This window comes from Entelurus aequoreus, linkage group LG01 (genome assembly GCF_033978785.1).
Source record: "Entelurus aequoreus isolate RoL-2023_Sb linkage group LG01, RoL_Eaeq_v1.1, whole genome shotgun sequence".
Classification (NCBI taxonomy): domain Eukaryota; kingdom Metazoa; phylum Chordata; class Actinopteri; order Syngnathiformes; family Syngnathidae; genus Entelurus; species Entelurus aequoreus.
Genome location: NC_084731.1, coordinates 55,669,340 through 55,691,711, shown reverse-complemented (window position 1 = coordinate 55,691,711; position 22,372 = coordinate 55,669,340). Strand labels below are relative to the sequence as shown.

General features: G+C 40.5%; 1 protein-coding gene across 2 annotated transcripts in view; it reads right to left on the bottom strand.

The window, feature by feature from the left end:
- The window catches only part of tfeb (transcription factor EB), a 149,738-nt gene that overhangs the window by 80,856 nt on the left and 46,510 nt on the right, over positions 1-22,372 (bottom strand). Inside the window, exon 2 of one of the 2 annotated variants that reach the window (XM_062054778.1) lies at positions 11,091-11,164. The exons of the other annotated variant lie outside the window; for it this stretch is intronic. The gene's annotated coding sequence lies outside the window, so the exon portion shown is untranslated. The remainder of the gene's footprint in view (positions 1-11,090; positions 11,165-22,372) is intronic. 2 annotated transcript variants of the gene reach the window in all.

Below are 22,372 nucleotides of genomic sequence, written 5' to 3'. Positions count from 1 at the left end.
GTCAAAAAGCGGTACATAAATGAACATGCTAATGTCCTCTTTAAAAACGCCATCTCCTCACTACCACCTCTAAACCCATGTCATGCTGATGATCTTGTAAGCAACTTTAATTCCAAAATTGTGAATATCATAGATATCATTGCACCTGTTACAGTTAAAACGATTTCTGGCAAGCAAAAGGCACCCTGGAGAAAATCTGCTGCTGTAACAGCCCAGAGAAGAGAGTGCAGGAAGGCTGAACGAATCTGGCGGAATACAAAACTTCATATTCACCATGACATCTATAAAGAGAGCCTCCAGGCCTACAATTTAGTCTTAAAAAGTGCTAGAGAAACATTCTTCTCCAATATCATAAACAGCAACACAAATAAGGCCAAAACCCTATTCACAATCGTTGACAGACTGACTAAACCCCCAACACAAATACCAGCCGAACTCCATTCCACGCAGAAATGCAATGACTTTGCATTCTTTTATACTGATAAAATTGAAGGCATCAGACGCACCATCAATATCTCAAGTAAAAAAGTTGGATCACCACCCCATTTAGGCAAAAGTAACACAGCAATGATGGCAAGCTTTAATGCCATAGACTCTAAAACTCTAGTGGAAACGGTGACAGCTCTAAAGTCATCCACCTGCTGCCTTGATGTTTTACCTACCAACTTCTTTAAGAATGTTTTTGACTGCCTATCAACAGACATCTTGCAAATAGTTAATAATTCTATTAAATCGGGCAATTTCCCGAAGGCTTTCAAAACTGCAGTCATTAAACCTCTTCTAAAAAAGCAGAGCCTTGATGCCTCTGTTATCAACAACTACAGACCAATTTCAAATCTACCATTCATAAGTAAAATAATTGAGAAAGTTGTCCTCCAACAACTAAATCACTTCTTGGCTTCTACTGGCTGCCACAACAACTTCCAGTCAGGATTTCGACCTCTTCATAGCACAGAGACGGCCCTTCTTAAAGTTATAAATGACATCCGTCTAAACACAGACTCTGGCAAAACTTCAGTATTAATGCTTTTGGACCTCAGTGCTGCATTTGACACTGTCGACCACTCAATACTTTTGGACAGGTTGGAAAACTGGGTGGGGATCTCAGGCACAGTTTTAAGCTGGTTCAAGTCATATCTACAAGATAGGAACTATTTTGTTTCCATTGGTGACTTTGTATCAGAACCAACCAACGTAACGTGTGGAGTCCCCCAAGGTTCAATCTTGGGGCCGACTTTATTTAACATCTATATGCTCCCACTAGGACAAATCATGCAAAATAATAACATTGACCATCATTGCTATGCCGATGACACCCAAATCTATGTAGCGCTATCACCAAATGACTATCGCCCCATAGATCTTCTGTGCCAGTGCATTGAGCAAGTCAAACACTGGATGTGCCAAAATTTCCTACAACTAAATGAAGATAAAACTGAGATAATTGTTTTTGGTGCTAAAAAAGAAAGGTTTAAAGTCATCCAACACCTTAAATCACTGTCCCTGAAAACCTCAAATAAAGCCAGAAATCTTGGGGTTATTTTAGATTCTGATTTACATTTCGACAGTCACATCAAATCAGTAACAAAATCGGCCTACTATCACCTCAAAAATGTAAAAAGACTTAGAGGGCTCATGTCAGCTCAAGACTTAGAAAAACTTGTACATGCCTTTATTACCAGTAGGCTAGACTATTGTAATGGTCTCCTTGCAGGTCTTCCCAAAAAAACTGTCAGGCAGCTACAGCTTGTTCAGAACGCTGCTGCTAGAGTTCTAACAAAGACCAAAAAATGTGAGCACATTACACCAATTCTTAAATCCTTACATTGGCTCCCTGTACATCAGAGAATAGATTTCAAAATCCTCCTGCTCACATATAAATCACTACATGGTCTAGGGCCCAAGTATATCACTGATATGCTCCCACTATATACGCCCTCTAGATCACTAAGATCTTCTGAGACCAATCTGTTAGCGGTTCCAAGAGTAAACTCAAATCAAGGGAGATCATCATTCAGTCACTATGCAACACATAGCTGGAATAAACTTCCTGAAGATGTCAGACTCTCCCCAACTCTCACTACTTTTAAAACTAGACTGAAGACTTTTATGTTCACCTTAGCTTTCAGCTAAATCTTTTAATCTTTTAACTTTTAACGTCTGCACTGTTTTTATTTTTATTGTCTGCATTTTAATTTTGCTTTTATTTTCTTTCATTTCACTTTGTTGTCTGTGAAGCACTTTGAGTCTGCCTTGTGTATGAAAAGCGCTATACAAATAAAGTTGCCTTGCCTTGCCTTGCCTTTGGCGCTGCGAGCAAATTCCAGTCATTTGAGATTGTTTTAAACTATACTGGTGATTGTGACTGTGCGATATTACAGTTGTTTTACACACTGAGGTTTTGAGTACGGGAAAAAAGGCTCTTGCTCGCTGGTAAATTCTCTGTGTGAGTGACTGTGTGACGCATATAAAACAATTTTTTTTTTAAAAAAAGGAGTCTCAGCTGGGAGACATTTTGAGATAAGAGTGTGTGCGTGTGACGAGGCTGTGTGAGTGACAGCTGCGTGAGGCGTGGGCCGAAGAGGTGTGACAATGTTAGGATAGCATTGAGCTAGGATAGCATTAAGCTAGGTTAGCACTGAGTTAGCATAGCATTGGATTAGTTTAGCATTGAGCTAGGTTTAAAGAATACAAAAATAAATATTTAGAATTAAGTTCACGAGCCCAGATGAATCTCTATTGCAATATCCAAAGAAGGTTGATGATTGATTATATGTATAGAAATCTTTATTATAATTTAATCATTTGTTTAATTTTTAAAACGTTTTAGTTATTCTTATATTTTTTTGTCCAAATAAGTCAAGTAAGACCACAACAAATGAGCAATATGGTGCACTGTTATACAATTTAATAAATCAGAAAATGATGACATTATGCTGTATTTTTTTTAAAAATTTTACTGGGAAAAAAGGTTGAAAACCACTGCCCTAAATCATATCTAAAGCTAAAATTATTTTATAAGACTGATTATTTTGGATTATTGTGGTTATATTGTGAGAGAAGGACAGAAAGTGAGAGAGAGAGGAAGAGAGAGCAGGTGAAAAAAAACAAAAAAACAAACAGATTGAGGGTGAAGAGGATGGTTTGAGAAAATATGGGAAAAGGATGTTTATAACCTTACGTTATGTGAATGGTTTCTAGGAGAACAGAAAATAGAAACATTGTGTGAAGTGTAAGGAAGAGATGGATACAGGATGTTGTTTGTAAAGGAAAACGAAAGTGAAGAAAAGATGAGAAAGTGACAAATGAAGGTATTCGTAAATGGTATGCTGTTGATTGTGGTTAGCTGCAAGTTTGTTTAATTGTTTGTTTGTTTAGTTGTTTGAGTGAAAGGGGAAGAAATCAATAGGAATAATTACATGCAAAATGGAATAAAACTATGAGTGCGATAGATAATGAATGAATAAATGAAATAAGTTTATTTTGGTTATTTAAATCAACCATCAACCAATTTGTGTGAGCAGTTTAACAGTAAATTAGACATATTAACAATCATACACATTTACACACAGAAAAGAAAAGAAAAAAGAATGACCGGAAAAAAAAGAATAGGCGGAAGCCAAAGCTTATATGATATACAATTACTGAACATTAAATTACCTGGAACATCAACGTTAAAAGATGAAAGTAATTGTTACTATATTTTATAATGTTCAAAAAAACTTTACTTTTCAAGGGTCTCCAAAACCATAACAAAAAACTACATGTGTTCAGCTCATCACTGAGGCTGGTACATCATTTAACTCCTAAAACTGAAATACATTTGTGTTTTTATTTTATTTTACTTGACCTATTTCAAAAATCAATATCCCCGTAAATGATAGTTTTCTCTTCATAATGTAAATAAGCTAAGAATACAAACTGGAAGGCTGTTGTTCTTTACTCAGAAACATAATTGCCATTGTTTTAAAATTAAATTATCTGAACATTTAACACATTATGACTTATAAAAATGGATTGGTATGATCATAATAATAATGCTTTGTGTATTATTGAATTGAGCCTTTTAATTTTAAGTATTGGGTCTATATTTCTTCTATAAACATTTCCCCAAACTTCAAAACAATATTACATATGGAAAAATAAATGAATAATATAACATGTGCAGACATTTCTTATTCAGCATGTTTAACTTTATACCGAATAGCAATGGATTTGGATATTTTTCTTTAATATGTTCAATATGCGGCTTCCAACATATTAATGATCAATTATTATTCTCAAGAAGTTAGTTCATATACTCTGTCAATTTCCACTTGATTCAACTTTAATTTTTGTTTCACAATTTGACTTTGCACCCTGGACAGGTCGCCACCTCATCACAGGGCCAACACAGGTAGATAGACAGACAACATTCAAACACTAGGGCAAATTTAGTCTTATTAATTTCTACATATTGAGATCTATTACTTAAAATAACTACTTAACCACTGTTGTGAAACACCTTTCTAATTTATGGGAGTATTGGGATAGGATTGAGGAAGATGTCTGCTGTGGTGGTGGTTAGTTTGGAAATTAATTTAATAAAAGTAACTTTAAAGTGCAGTCTGACATTTTAATTTGGATATAATTTATAGTTTTATTTAGACATTGCAGTACACCATACCATACGCCCGGGAATCGTTTTTGGTGATTTGGCTCCCAAAATTTTTTATAGTCTTTGGTATGACTCGGCCGGGGTTTTGAACTTGCGACCTGATTAACCTGCACTTCTGATAATGGGTAAATAAATTTGTTGTACTAAACTACTTTTGTTGCCTGTTTAAGCTTCGGACAATCCACTACAGTGTGACGATAAAAAATATCGATGTGATCATAGTAGTATGTAGTAGTAGTAAGATGTTAGGTGTAGATCCACCCACGGCGTTTGTTTACATTGTGACGCCGGTGAGCTACGGTGTGTAGTGAAGGATGTTTAGCTATTCCTCGTCCTGCAGGGATGATACTTGTAAGAAACGTACTTTATTTGTCGCCATGGAGACAAGGATTAGTGATTTAGAAGTAGCTACAACACTGTCGACTCCGGATGGATGTTAGCTGCTAGATAGCTAGCCATGTCTTAAAGCACCTCTTTCTGAGGGTGTTTCAGTGTTATAGCTTCACCTTTATCTTTGGTTTTTAGGCCAAAATGTGTCCATTCTCCTTTTTCTGTCTACACACTGTGTCTGCTTGTAAGTACTCCGTGAGTGTGCGCTGCCGAACATGCTCCTCTACTTGCAACACCAGCAATGTCATGACGTGACGACGCGCTGTCATGCCCGGGAACCGGTACTTTTCAAACAGAGTATAGTACTGTTTTTGATTCATTAGTACCGTGATACTATACCTACGCGATACTGTACCTACGTACGAGTATACTTGCAATACGCATCAAAAAGAATCGTCTCTGGTCACCAACGAATAGGGAATGGAAAACATCAACATCCACAAACAAACAATGTCCCGACAACGAAGGGAGAAAAAGGATCATCTTAAATAGTCTTGATTGAAAATAGGTGAGGGGAAATGCACTGGGACAAAAGTGAAGCAGCCACGGGGAAAACACCAACAAAACCGGGAGAGCCACCAAAATAAAAGCACAGGACAGGAACTAACACAAAACACCAGATAACACTAACCAAACCCAACATAACAGAATATGCTGTTAAACGCAGAATATCAGGGAAATTGTGAGTAGAACAATAATTTGTTTGGGAAAATAATGTGTCTGATATTATTATCCCTGACACACCCAAACGCCCTGTCCTAAATTAGTGAGCTAAAAGCTAGCAAACACAATTCACACACACACAACACATCATCTGCTTGTGTTGTTGTTAGGGATGTCACATTATGAACATTTCTTATCACGGTTATTGTGAGCAAAATGATCACGGTTATCATTATCATCACAGTATTTTTAAATGTGCTCAAAATTTTAAAAAAAATAATTATGTTGAAATCTTTTAACCAAGTTTTATTTAAAAAACACAAACAACACATTCACAATGACTTCCTTTATAGAAGAAAGATTATTGTAGATAAAAACACTGTTTCATGGACTCAAGTAGTAATTCAATGTTCATATGAAAGCAACACAAGCATTATAAAGTAATATGGTAGAAAAAAATAACATACATAAATAAAATACATGTGAAAATTGTGCAAAATAGCACTTTATGGACATAGGAGATTAAAAAAAATAACAACAAATGTAAGAATTGTGCAAGGTGGCTCCTGATGGCCATCGGAGGGAACTGCACTTTTTGTCCATTTAAATAAAAATAGTGTTCATGTATAAGACCAAGTCTTATAAGTAGTGCTGCACAATTATGGCCAAAATTATAATTAAGATTATTTTTATCAATATTGAAATCAAGATTATTGATTATGTGAGGTAAAACAGAGTTGGGGTGTGAACGCAAAACCATCATGTAATTTTAATGTCTAATAAAAAGGCTATAGATAAACGTTATCCATATGGGGACGGCATGGGGAAGTTGGTAGAGTGGCCGTGCCAGCAATCGGAGTGTTGCTGGTTACTGGAGTTCAATCCCCACCTTCTACCATCCCAGTCACGTCCGTTGTGTCCTTGGGCAAGACACTTCACCATTGCTCCTGATGGCTGCTGGTTAGCGCCTTGCATGGCAGCTCCCGCCATCAGTGTGTGAATGTGTGTGTAAATGGGTGAATGTGGAAATACCGTCAAAGCGCTTTGAGTACCTTGAAGGTAGAAAAGTGCTATACAAGTATAACCCATTTATCATTATTTATATATTTAAAGACAAATATCAGTTTTTTTGTTCATTAACAGTATCGACGTGTTAGCTTTTTCTCATTACATGATGCCTTTATCTCGATTAATTATATTTATATAGCGCTTTTCTCTATTGACTCAAAGTGCTTTTACATAGTGAAACCCATTATCTAAGTTACATTTAAACCAGTGTGGGTGGCATTGGGAGCGGGTGGGTAAAGTGTCTTGCCCAAGGACACAACGGCAGTGACTTGGATGGCGGAAGCGGGGATCGAACCTGGAACCCTCATGTTGCTGGCACGGCCACTCTACCAACCGAGCTATACCTTTCACGCTTAATACACAATCTTCAGAGCCTGCGTTCAGTTTGATGAGATAACAAAACCTTTTAACTAGTATTGATGTTATTTGAACACAGACAAAAGTTAGCAGTTAAATAAAGGAGGAGTGAACATATCCCAGTAAACAAACTAAAGACTTTTTAAACAAGTTGTGACAACGTTCACGACACATCGCCTGCTGCATGTTTCCTCACCTCATTAACTTTCAGTCACAGCAGCTGATGGACGCTGTATTGAGATAATAAAAGCAACATCAAATAGTTTTCTCCTTCGCTGTATACTTTTAGTGTATGGACAAGTGCGTCTGTCTCCAATATTGTCCACACCTGTCGCCATCTAAACACAGCAGTGTGCTCTTAAACGCACGCCGACACTCCACCAAAATGAAGCGAGGGAAAATTAAGTTAAACCAAGAACTCGGCTCTGTTTACTCAGAGGGGGAATCTCCGTAGCAAAGTCTGTGTAATTTCTCCACCATGATTTTTCAAGGCGAATGGCGCTAGCCAGGAAGTAATCAGTGTTGCCTAAAATGCATTAATAAATGACGTTTTTTTCAGTAATTAAAAATTGAAATGGTACTACTAATTGTCTGGAATTTTACCACGGTTTATCATTATACTGTTTACCCTTACATCCCTAGTTGTTGTGAGGCGCAAATTGAGAGGCTCTCTTTCTGTTTTTAAACAGCTTCAAGGCGTCTCCTTACTCGTCAAGCTCAGAACAGCAGCATACTTTCCCCTTCACAATAAAGCGCTGCGCACAACATTTAATCCGGATGCACTAACAATATAAAGGTTTCAAAAATGTACCACACACAAGCATTCCGTACTTAAAGCACTTATTGATAGATTTTGCAAAATTATTATGCTTTGACTTAAAGTACTGGTCAAAATCGCACCAATAAATGTGAGGGGTTTTGCATTTACAGTAGGGAAGGGGTTCATATGGCCCCATTCCTGGGTGGATCTCGTGTGAGAGGAATCTAGTCTGCTGAAAGTAATGGAAAGCGCCACTCTACACAGCAACTGACGCTGTAGTCAAAGTTCGAATTGCCACAAAACACATTTTAAGATATTCAACACTAAATTAGATTGTGCATGCCTCAAATTCGTCATGTTTTACGTGTCAGGTAAACCGCAACAAATGGGGCCATATGAATCCCCTTCCTACTGTAATTAACAAACATTTTATTAAATGTTGTTAATGACACACAAAGCACACACTATGGTGGTAAAATAAGTGTAAAAAGTATAAAAACGGAAAAAATATATATATTTTATTTCTATTTAAATTTATTGTTGTTACTTTTATTATTATTGTATTTTTTATAGCTTTTTTTGGTACTATTTTACATTCTTTATTCTTTTAAATTATATTAAAGTTGACTTTTGGTGGTACAATAAACACTTATGTTTTCAAATAAATCAAATAAATGAAAAATTGTGTTATTGATCGTGATTTCCGTATCAATTAAAATAATATTATTATTTTTGCCATAATCGTCCAGCCTTAACACACACACACACACACACACACACACACACACACACACACACACACACACACACACACACACACACACACACACACACACACACACACACACACACACACACACACACACACACACACTTGGGGGCAGTGTGGGGCTATGGCACCTGTGCTTACAGATATAGTGTTCATTTGTGTGTGAGTGCGCGTGTGTGTGTGTGTGTGTGTATATTTTTAGAAAGTGTGAAGCCCGAGAAGGGCTTTTAGCAAGCAAACACACATTCAAAGTTGTGATTGTGATTTAGGGCTATATAAATTGATTGATTGATTGATTGATTGAAAAGGCGCCCTCTCGATGGATATCCCTTCAAAGTTATTGTTTAGAAAAGTTGAGGGTTACAAATCTAACCTAGCACAGCCTTAGCGCACACAGACACACAATTTTACTAATGACTAAAATAACATCTTCAGTCTCTGTTCTGCTTTTCAGGAACATGTTCCTTTTAAGCAAACATGTTTGGATTCTACACTTATGCATGAGTGTGTTTGTGTGTAGCTGGCGTGCATGAAGAAAAAGTGTGTGATACGGCAGGAGCACCACTCGCACTATGTTTAGTCAGACTACGTGACTCAGCCGGCGCTGCAAATATGATCGCACAAACACAAACAGACACGGGCCCTGGCGACAAGAGCACACAGGCAGGCAGCTCATGTTCGTAAAGTACACTGTGGTCCAGTATTCTGGGCTTTAGCTATAAAATAATCTGGATTATTAACCTTTATTTGGACTAAATGTATCACATTAATCAAAGATGGTTGATATTAACACCACATAGGGCAAGGATGTTCAACTCAATTGTTTTTGGAGGTCACATTTCCACACTTCTAGCAGGGTTTCCCTTTTAATGTAACTGATTGTGGCGCACCGCCACGGCAAAATAAAAGCAAAAAATATCGAGATATATATCGTATATTGCATACGGAGCGGAAAACACAACCAAAAATTGTAGGCTTCTTCATGCTACTTCACCACAGTCTGTAGTCTATTGCCCCCCCAGGCTGTGGTGGCAGCGATGAGATGGAGACGTGATGGCGACAGGCCAAATTACACTGTTCCTTACACCCACCCAGCCCCTTCCCCGTCCGTCCGCCTATCCCGGGCGATGCCCTCTTCCCCCTGGAGAGACACCACCTTAACTAACAAATTTTTTGGGGGAAACACTGTATATATATATTATATATATATATATATATATATATATATATATATATATATATATATATATATATATATATATATATATATATATATATATATATATATATATTTATTTATTTTTTTTTATTTTTTTATTTTTTTACAAAGAGAAAGTAGAGTCTCTTAACACGAGTACAGTCTATAATAAAAAGTTAAAGTACCCATGATTGTCACACATACACTAGGTGTGGCGAAATTATTCTCTGCATTTGACCCATCACCCTTGATCACCCCCTGAGAGGTGAGGGGAGCAGTGAGCAGCAGCGGTGGCCGCACCCGGGAATCATTTTTGGTGATATAACCCCCAATTTCAACCCTTGATGCTGAGTGCCAAGCAGGGAGGTAATGGGTCCCATTTTTATAGTCTTTGGTATGACTCGGCCGAGGTTTGAACTCACGACCTACCGATCTCAGGGCAGACACTAATAACACCAGAACATGATGCTGGATTTGTTGCTGGTCGTTTTAAATAAAGAAAAATTTACTACACTAGTCTTTAAACACTTGAAAAGTTCTCAACAAAGTTCATTGTACAATAAACAGCAACAATTGAAAATAGAGAAAAACTATATATATATATATATATATATATATATATATATATATATATATATATATATATATATATATATATATATATATATATATATATACTAAATAATGAGAGATTTGTTTTTAAATGTATCTAAAAAATGTTAGTCTTTTTAAAGAAAATCATATCATCATAGGTAATCATGCCAAATAAATGATGACGTCAAGATAACCACACCCCCACAGGTATCTTGGCAAACTAGGGTACATCCTGACTAGTACAACTCAAGAAGTTGAACAAATGACGCCTGACTGCATTCAAAGTAAACGAGCTACAACAACACCTTACTTGCATAAAACATAAATTATATTACCACAAAAAAATGGTAACTGCCAAAAAGGAGAGGACTTAAAGCGGTGCCTTGAGGAACGCCTCAGTTATGTGAATGACACGTTTGGGCCCCGATGTTCAATGCAAGGATCTGCCTAAACTCTTTTTCTACGAATTTGCGGCAAAAATGTTTAAAAAATGTTTTCAATTCAATTGTTGCCCCCCCCGGGCCAACAATTGAATGGCCCTGAAATAGGGTCTCGGACTGGCTCTAAAGGTCCAATCTACAAATAATGATTTTCACTACATAACGATAACATATTGAAATTAATGAAAAATTACCTTGTTTAAGAGGAAAAATGTAGTTTTCAAAGAGGAATTTGCTGTGCCTCTGCTGCTGACTACATGTCCGGACGCTGAAGCATGACCACGGTGAAGATGGAGGACAAACAAAAACACAGAAAAGACAAAAATCTTGGTTAGAAATTGCAAATTGTTGGGTCTAATCAGGGGTTTCAATGTGTGGTATAAGTTGTATGGAGCCAGAACACTGTAGGTTTTGGTAATTAATTAAAAAAATTGCATTGTAGTAAAGGTTGTTTTGTAAGTTTTGGCATTGTTAAATAAATGATAAATGAGTTATACTTGTATAGCGCTTTTCTACCTTCAAGGTACTCAAAGCGCTTTGACAGTATTTCCACATTCACCCATTCACACACACATTCACACACTGATGGCGGGAGCTGCCATGCAAGGCGCTAACCAGCAGCCATCAGGAGCAAGGGTGAAGTGTCTTGCCCAAGGACACAACGGACGTGACTAGGATGGTAGAAGGTGGGGATTGAACCCCAGTAACCAGCAACCCTCCGATTGCTGGCACGGCCACTCTACCAACTTCGCCACGCCACAAAACAAATACAATGATTTAAAAAACTTTTTTTTTGCACTGTTATTGTTTTTGTGTATGTCACAGGTTTTCATTTTCAACATTCCGTTTTTCAGATTCACTTCTCTGTTTTACTATTTCAACGTACTGGCGGCGATTTCACGCGGATAGGAGGGGCGGGGCTTAGAGTGTGTGAACACGCATCCAGGTTTTGTATTTTACGTTTGCTGCCGTGTGCTCCAGACAATCACGTGCGTCTCGGCTGTGTCATCACAACATCCCGTGGCCACATTTTCGGGGCATCACTAGTCAATAGTGCATAAACAATAGTCTATACCAGGGGTCACCAACGCGGTGCCCGCGGGCACCAGGTAGCCCGTAAGGACCAGATGAGTAGCCCGCTGGCCTGTTCTAAAAATAGCTCAAATAGCAGCACTTACCAGTGAGCTGCCTCTATTTTTTTAATTGTATTTATTTACTAGCAAGCTAGTCTTCGCTTTGCTCTACATTTTTAATTCTAAGAGAGACAAAACTCAAATAGAATTTGAAAATCCAAGAAAATATTTTAAAGACTTGGTCTTCACTAACTGTCAAAGAAACAGATAACAGATTTGGTGTCCAGTTCAAAGTGTGACATGATTTATTTAAACATTTGAGAGTTGACTTTTATATTTTACATGAGTTATTTGTACAAACATGGTGCAAAGTAATTCATGATTTGTTAAAAAATGTTAGTGGCTAGCTAGTTAAAATGGGATATTGAGATTTCACAAGACTGTCTTAGAAGTGATCATTTGAAAATGTTCAATTTGAAAAATGTGCACTTAGAGAAAATATGAAAATAAAGTGTTGCATATTGATATTTATCTGTTTCTATATATATTTATTGTGAGAAATCATTAAGATGATCAGTGTTTCCACAATGATAAATATCATTAATTATTAATAATAACATAGAGTTAAAGGTAAATTGAGAAAATTGGCTATTTCTGGCAATTTATTTAAGTGTGTATCAAACTGGTAGCCCTTCGCATTAATCAGTACCCAAGAAGTAGCTCTTGGTTTCAAAAAGGTTGGTGACCCCTGGTCTATACATATCCATTCATAAAACTTATTACTTAGAATTGTTTTCACATGATAAATCCTCATTTTAAAAAGTGTGGCGGCTTTTATTTAGCCGTGGCGCCGCGCCACAATCAACTACATGTAGAAGAAACCCTGCATTGCCAAAACTTGTTTCAGTACCAATACACATTTTTGTACAACTTTTTATTTTTAATACCAAAACTTTCCTGCAGTATTCTGATATTCTGGCTCCATAATGACAAGCCTCCACATCGTTAACACTTTCTCAATCAATCGAAAGGTTTTGCTATTGTTAATGTAGTATTGTTTATTTCCATACACCTTTAAAACATTTGTTTTAAAAATAGATTTTTTTAAAATTCCACAATCAAATACACATTATCGACTACTAATGCCCTCAGGTCATATCCCTAATAAACAATTTTATTTTTGCAGGCATGTAACATTATAAGACCTCTGTTTCATGTCAAATTACAGACAATTTTGCCTTTAACATATAGGTGACATCTACTATATTTTTCGGACTATAAGGCGCACTTAAAATCCTTTCATTTTCTCAATAATCGACAGTGCGCCTAATGTACGGCATATTTCTGGTTGTGCTTACCGACCTCGAAGCAATTTTATATATTACATAATGTAATGATAAGTGTGACCAATAGACGGCAGTCATACATAAGAGATACAGTGTTTCCCATAAACTGCCAAAAAACCTGTGGCGGTGGGGGCGTGGCTATGGGCGTGGTCACCATGACGTCATTGAGTAATTTGCATAATTCACTACAATGATATGATTTTCTCTAAAAAGGCTCAAAAAATGTATACTTACTAATTAATAATAACAGTTTTGTTTTAAATGTCCATCCATCCATCCATCCATTTTACAATATAATTACAACACTTTATGTACATATTTATATACAGATTTGAACAATAAGTTATTCACTGAAATATATTTATTAATTGTGGTTCTTACAAAAATATATCTTATAAAATATAAAAGCTAAAATGTCTCTTAAAGCTCTGCCCCTTTAATTAGTGCATACTAAATAATTTAACTTTAGCCTACTGCTACAACCATATTATTTACCAGCAACATAAAGTGAAACAGAGGCAGGGGTGTCCTGCCACAGTCAGTAACAAATAAACAGAAAACAGTAGTGGTCAAATACAAATAAGGCAACAAGAGAAGTATCCTACACTTCTCTTTTGTAAAGTAAATCTGAACAGCCTATATGGGCATCTACATCAACTATATGATTTTCCTGAGAAGCTGGACAGGACAAAAAAAAAACAAAAAAAAAAAAAATTTTTTTTTTTTTTTTTTTTTAATTTGTGGCGGACGTAATTCTTTCGTGGCGGGCCGCCACAAATAAATGAATGTGTGGGAAACACTGAGATACGTGTGAACTGCAAGATGACGCCAGTAAACACCAAAATTTTGAATGTTCCATTGAGAATATAGAACATCACACACGGCGCTCAAAAATCTGTCAAATGTTTTTAGTACGACTTCGGTAAGCTATGAAGCCACACCGCTTGATAGATTGTCGGCGCATTAAACATACAAGTATTATTATGGTGTGTGTATAAGGACTGCACAATGGCACCTATTAGCAGACATATTACCTTGCGTTTTGTTTTGCAATATTATGCAAAACTAACTTTTCTTACCGTCTGGTACCTGCTGATGTGTATTTAGGATCTATACAAGTCCTGAAAATGTGCGCGCGTCCGCCATTGTAGTCCGTGCCAACACCGTAGTCACAAGCTTCTCCTTTTTCTCTACCTTCTTATGTGGCATTCATCCTCCGCTGTTGCCATTTCTAGTATAAAGTAGTGTAAAGTTCTTTAAAAAACTGTAGTTGGTTTACATAATTCACCCACGGAACTTTAATTATTAGAGGGTTCCGGTCGGACGGTTTTTCATGAGACACATTTCCGACGTTGATGTTGCATTTTTAATGCACTTTATAGTCCGGTTTGTATGAAAATAGACCTGAATAGATTCGCTCATCGGCAGTGCAACTTTTAATCCGGTGCGCCCTATGGTCCAAAAAATACGGTACTTAAAAGCTTTTTATTAAATAAAATCACTTTAATATAAATATCAACCCTTTATCATTATCAATCAGATTTTAAAAAATGTACGCAAATAACTAAATTACAGCGCGGAATGACTCCAAGTCCCTGAAACACGTCTGGCAACATCGAGTTACCATGTGCAAATAGACTTTGATGCGGTAGTGACAGACCGCAGAAGCAAACAAGTCAATACGGAAGATGCTAAACAGCACTTTGGCAAACTCAAGGGCAAATTTGAGTACAAAAAAAAACATGATGGAACAATGGACAGACAAAGTATGATACACACCCTGCAGGAAGGAGTTTGACTTTCACTGAAGCCCTTTCATCTTAAAATACCACATCCGAGTTTCCCCGACATGTATTTTTTTTGCCTGAAAATAAATATTATTTACAGTGTATAGCTTTTTACTTGTGAACGATTGACTAGTGATGTTCTGAATATTCAACCACCGGAAAAAGACTTTGACCACCTAAACAGGATGTTGTGATGGCATGAGGGAGACGCACGTAATTGTCTGGAGCGTAGGCAGCATGTCCGCCACGTACTTTAACGTATCCTGGAAATACCCGCGGACAGCGATCTACAAAATGTGCGAGGTACAAATATTACGAGGACACAGGCGCTCTTTCGGGGAGAGAAAGTCCAAAGGAAGTGTGACGTCGGGCGCAGTTCGTCGCGCGACTAAAGTAAAGAGTCTCTGAATGTGAAAACAGTCTACAATAACACCGGAAAAATGTTTTAGATTTGTTGCTACTTGTTTTCATATGAATGAAAAGTCACTAAAACAAGGGCGTCAAACTAATTTTCATCGTGGGCCACATCGCAGATACCAAAGCCTTTGGAGGGCCGTATCATGATAATATTACAGTTTCCATCCATCCATCCATTTTCTACCGCTTGTCCCTTTTGGGGTCGCGGAGGGTGCTGGGGCCTTTCCCAGCTGTACATGGGCGGAAGGCGGTGTACACCCTGGACAAGTCGCCACCTCATCGCAGGGCCAACACAGATAGAGAGACAACATTCACACTCACATTCACACACTATGGGCCAATTTAGTATTGCCAATACGGTTTCCATTTTTTAAATTATTATTATTGTTGTTTACCAACAAACTAATGGAAAACCTGCTTTGGAATCAAAAGTCAAAGTGACAACTTAATTTTAGCTAGTGTAGAATTTGTATAAGAAAAAGGGTTGGAAAGGCAAGAAATACAATAGAATTAGACTTAGACTCATTAGGAACGGGATTGAGAAAGGCACTATTTGGTTTACCTGACATGAAACGTGACGAATTGCGAGAGTGCACTATCCACTTTAGCCGCCATTCCAACTTTGACCACAGCGTCAGTTGCTATGTAGAGTGGAGCTTTCCCTCATTTTCAGCAGACTGCATTGCAAAATGATTAACTCCTCCTCTTCCTCTCATGCGAGATCCACCCAGGAATGGTGTCGTATAAATCCCTTTCCTACTGTAGCTTGTTGCATCAAATAATATTGAGTTACGTGCTGCATTTTCATGCCTTCATGCTTTTTTTTCTGTCAAAATTTAGATACATTAATCAATAAAGACATTATTTCCAGGCAATTGCGGGACACCTATCTTCTAAAATTTGGTGGGTGCGGCTTATATACCGGTGCGCTCTATAGTTCGGAAAATACGTTACTGATTACCAATAGCACAGCTTTGTTTATAAGATTAAAGATTAAGATTAAAGTACCAATGATTGTCACACACAAATGTACAAAAACCCAAAACCAGTGAGGTTGGCACGTTATGTAATTCGTAAATGAAAACAGAATACAATGATTTGCAAATCCTTTTCAACTTACATTCAATTGACAAGATATTTAATGTCTGAACTGAGAAAAACATTTTTTTTTTGCAAATAATCATTAACTTGGCAGCAACACATTGCAAACAAGTTGGCAGAGGGGCATTTTTACCCTTACATCATGGGTCTCAGACACGCGGCCCGCGAGACGTTATTTTGCGGCCTGCACCTTAATATGAAAATTTAATGTTAGTGCGGCCCGCGAGTTTTATATGAATGGCGCTTGACAGCGTCATACTTGCCAACCCTCCCGATTTTTCCGGGAGACTCCCGAATTTCCGGGCAACTATTCTCTCGAATGTCTGCTGATTTTCACCCAAACAACAATATTAAGGGCGTGCCGTGATGTCACTGCCTTTAGCGCCCTCTACAACCTGTACAAACAGCGTGCCAGCCTAGTCACATGTTGTATTTGGCTTCTGAACACACACGTAATTGACTGCAAGACATACTTGATCAACAGCCATGCAGGTCACACTGAGGGTGGCCGTATAAACAAGTTTAACACTGTTACAAATATGTGCCACACTGTGAACCCACACCAAACAAGAATGACAAACACATTTCGGGATAACATCCGCAACGTAACACAACATAAACACAACAGAACAAATACCCAGAATCCCATGCAGCCCTAACTCTTCCGCTACAATATACACCCCCGCTACCACCAAACCCGCCCCCCCAACATCAACCCCCCCTCCGTGCGTCGGTTGAGGTGGGCGGGGTTTGGTGGTAGCGTGGGTGTATATTGTAGCGGAAGAGTTAGGGCTGCATGGGATTCTGGGTATCTGTTCTGTTGTGTTTATGTTGTGTTACGGTGCTGATGTTTTCCCGAAATGTGTTTGTCATTCTTGTTTGGTGTGGGTTCACAGTGTGGCGCATATTTGTAACAGTGTTAAACTTGTTTATACGACCACCCTCAGTGTTACCTGTATGGCTGTTGATCAAGTATGTCTTGCAGTCACTTACGTGTGTCTGCAGAAGCCTCATACAACATGTGACTGGGCCATTACGCTGTTTGTATGGTGAAAAAGCGGATGCGTCGACAGGTTGTCGAGGACGTTGAAGGCAGTGCCATTACGGCATGCCCTTAATATTGTTGTCCGGGTGAAAATCGGGATCAATTCGGGAGAATGGTTGCCCCTGGAGATTGTTGGAAGGGGCACTGAAATTCGGGAGTTTCCCGGAAAAATCGTGAGGGTTGGCAAGTATGTTGCTAGGGCGGGATAGCCATTCAAAGAAGGTGAATTAATTAAAAAGTGCATGTTAGATTTTTTTAAGAAATCTTTTCTTGCGGCCCAGCCTCACCCAGTTTCTGCATCCAGTGGCCCCCAGGTAAATTGAGTTTGAGACCCCTGCCTTACATGACCTTTGCTTTTAACAACACTCAGTAAACGTTTGGGAACTGACGAGACCAATTTTTGAAACTTTTCAGGTGGAATTATTTCCCATTCTTGCTTGATGTACAGCTTAAGTTGTTCAACAGTCCTTTGCAGCACTAACTCTTCCGGGACGCTACAAGGTGTGTGTGTGTGTGTGGGGGGTTGGTGGTAGCGGGGGTGTTTTTGTAGCGTCCCGGAAGAGTTAGTGCTGCAAAGGGTTCTGGGTATTTGTTCTGTTGTGTTTATGTTGTGTTATGGTGCGGATGTTCTCCCAAAATGTGTTTGTCATTCTTGTTTGGTGTGGATTCACAGTGTGGCGTATATTTCTAACAGTGTTAAAGTTGTTTTTACGGTCACCCTCAGTGTAACGTGTATCACTGTTGATCAAGTGTGCGTTGCATTCGCGTGTGTGTGCGTACAGAAGCCGCACATATCTTGTGACTGGGCCGGCACGTTGTTAGAATGGATGAAAAGCGGACATGACGACAACTCGTAGACGACGTTAAAGGCAGTGCCTTTAAGGAACGCCCCCAAGACTGTGTGCTACGAGATATAATGATTGATGAATACCTTCGTTCGATAATGAAGGTTTGCCTCAGCTCAAAGCCTGAGCCCCGACATTAATGAACTAGCATCCAAGAAAAGATGCCAGATATCTGGCTTGGGCACATCAGATTAGATCAGTGTGTTGCAAACTGAGCAGTTTAAAGTCCTGAATGGTTGATTTATTCATTGTTATTTTATTTTCAAATGTATTAGCCTGTGGAAAAAGTTAATGTTGATATTTACCTCAGAAGGCTGCAAATAGAAAAGAGGCCTTCAATTTTTATTTAAATTGTATTTGATATGCCATTGATATTTTTTAATTATTATTATTATTATTTGAAACTCGATTTTGCATGTCACTATAAAGTTATATAAGCCTTACTTGTTCAATATTCAATGCAAAACTTGTTTGGGTCCCTATTAAAAGGTTAATTTGTCCAAACTTGGCCCGCAGCTTTGTTCAGTTTAAAATTTTGGCCCAGCCCCAACCGGACTGCTAGCCACAGCCCATGACTGGCAGCTTCAGGTGGATCTCGGCAGACAGCTGAAGTTTCCAGAGCGCATAGCAAGGACATCGCTGAGGCCAGACCTTGTCTTAACTTCTGACTCAACGAAGCATGTTGTGCTGCTGGAACTTACAGTCCCCTGGGAAGATCGGATGGAGGAGGCCCATGAGCGAAAGAAGGCCAAATACCTTGAGCTGGTCGAGACATGCAGAGAGAGCGGCTGGAGGACCCGCTGTGAGCCTATAGAAGTGGGCTGCAGGGGCTTTCTAGGGCAATCTGTGCATCAAGCATTCAGACTTCTTGGAATCAGAGGGTTGCTGGAGAGAGAAGCCACCAGAAATATCAGTGAGGCTGCTGAGAAAGCCTCAAGGTGGTTGTGGATCAAGAGGGGAGACGGATGGAGTAGTTCGCTGCTTGGACACAAGCCGGGGCCTGATCAGCCCCGGTTGGGTCGCCCAGGCGAGGGTGTATAGAGATCAAAGACCCGAAACACCCAATGAACCTCGGTTCTTTACTGATGATGTGATCAAGCTGCACCGCAAAGTGTTTCTCAAATCTAGTATGACTGGCCTAGCCAGTGACTTCCAGGAAAGTCTGGATGACAACCGGGAAAGTGTGGTGACGACTGGAGAGACAGTGGACAGCCCGGAGAGACGGCAACGGGGCAGTAAAGGTTAGCACCCTGCACTGCAGCTCCCGTGAGGGAGCACCCACAAAACGCTACAGAAAGCCCTAAAGAAAGATAACCCCAGGGGTGCCCGAGAGGGGGGGAGGATGAGCACCCCAAACTGACGGATCTTTTGGTACCAGACATACGCGACGGATTATCGACAACGACAGCAACTTGTTTTTGTGGCAAGGTCTGTAAGAACCTGAGAGGCCTGAGGATCCACCAGACCAGGATGGGCTGCATAAGGAGAAAGCAAGCTGAGCAACGCACAGAGCCAGTGCCTAGTACTGACCCTGGTGAGACGGAGGACGAGCAGGAACCGGCGTCACCCCACAGTGTCCAGAACCTCCAAGCTCAGCATGCTGTACCCGGCAAACCACCTGAACAGCGCCGGGTCTTATGGCCTGCTGCAAACAAGGAATCTGAATGGCGACAGTTTGACGAGGATGTTCATGCTACCCTTGATGCAGCATGCAGAGGGGAAGTTGATCGGCGACTGCAGCTGATGAGCACACTGATCATCAGCATGGGTGCTGAGAGATTTGGCATCAAACAACCCAAGGCTCAGAACATCGCCAGGCCAAACCGGCGGGAGACTAAGATCGCCCAGCTCAGGAAAGAACTGAAGGCCTTAAAACATCAGTATAAGAGGGCGAGTGAGGAGGAAGGACCAGCCCTGTCAGAGCTCAGGGACATCCTGAAGCAGAAGCTCATCTCTCTCCGACGTGCTGAGGGACATAGGAGAAGGGGCAGAGAGGGGGCGCGCAAGCGCACTGCCTTCATAGCAAACCCTTTTGGATTTACGAAACAGCTGCTGGGGCAGAAGCGGAGCAGGACCCTTGTCTGCTCTGAAGAGGAGATCCATCAGCACCTCAGTAACACATACAGCGACAGTAGGAGAGAAGAAGATCTGCCCCCCTGCAGAGGGATACCCACACCATCAGAACCCTCCTTCCAGTTTAACATCAAAGAGCCCACCTTGGCAGAAGTCAGGGACACCGTCCGAGCCGCAAGGACCAGCGCAGCCCCAGGCCCGAGTGGAGTGCCATACAAAGTCTACAAGCATTGCCCGAGACTCCTGGAGAGGCTGTGGAGACTCATCAGGGTAGTATGGCGGGGGGGGAAGGCAGCCAAGCAGTGGCGCCATGCAGAGGGTGTCTGGATACCAAAGGAGGAGAATGCAAGTGACATCACGCAGTTCCACACCATCTCCCTGCTCAGCGTGGAAGGCAAGATCTTCTTCAAGATTCTTGCCAACAGGTTGACAGAGTACCTCCTGAGGAATTCCTATATCGACACCACAGTGCAGAAGGGAGGAATCCCAGGCATGCCAGGCTGCTTGAAACACACAGGAGTGGTTACCCAGCTGATCAGGGAGGCAAGGGAAAATCAAGGAGACCTGGCTGTCCTTTGGCTTGACCTTGCCAATGCCTATGGATCCATTCCACACAAGCTCGTGACAACAGCCTTGACGACACATCATGTTCCAGAGAAGATCACTGAACTCATACAGGACTACTACAGTAGTTTCAGTCTGAGATTCACCTCTGGAGCAATAACATCTGCATGGCACCGCCTGGAGAAGGGCATCATAACATGATGCACCATATCAGTGGCACTGTTCGCCCTAGCGATGAACATGCTGGTCAAGGCAGCAGAAGTGGAATGCAGGGGTCCGAAGTCCAGTTCCGGCATTCGCCAACCTCCGATCCGAGCCTTCATGGATGATCTGACTGTCACAACAACATCAGTGACAGGGTGTCGGTGGCTCCTCCGCGGACTGGAAAGGATCATCACATGGGCGAGAATGATGTTCAAGCCAGCCAAGTCCAGGTCCCTGGTTTTGAGGAAGGGGAGAGTGGAGGACAAACACCGCTTCAGCCTGGATGGAGTCCCCATACCGTCAGTGTCAGAGAAGCCTGTGAAGAGTCTGGGGAAGATATTTGACAGCACCCTGAAGGACAAGGCAGCAGTGCAGTCAGCCCATGTGGAGCTGAAGACCTGGCTATCAGCAGTGGACAAGTCGGGCCTCCCCGGGAAGTTCAAGGCTTGGATATACCAGCATGGCATCCTGCCGAGAATCCTTTGGCCGCTGCTCATCTACGAAGTCCCAGTAACCATTGTGGAGGGCTTCGAACGCAACATCAGCCAGCACCTGCGTAGGTGGCTGGGTTGCCGAAGAGCCTAAGCAGCATCGCCCTGTATGGGAACACCAACAAGCTGCAACTTCCCTTCACCGGATTGACTGAGGAGTTTAAAGTCACCAGAGCCAGGGAGGTGTTACTTTACAGAGACTCATCTGACACCAGAGTCTCCTCTGCTGGCATCAAGGTCAGAACTGGGAGGAAGTGGAAGGCACAGGAGGCCGTTGAACAGGCAGAAGCAAAGCTGAGACATGGTGTCTTAGTGGGTGCTGTGGCAGTCGGACGAGCTGCGCTGGGTAGCCATACAAGACCACGCTACGACAAAGCCCAGGGTCGAGAGAGACGGCTGATGGTGCAGGGAGAGATCCGTGCAGAGGTTGAGGAGGAACGCCGGAGCAAGACAGTGGCCATGCGCCAGCAAGGAGCCTGGACAAATTGGGACCACGCATCTACCCGGAAGATCAGCTGGACAGAACTTTG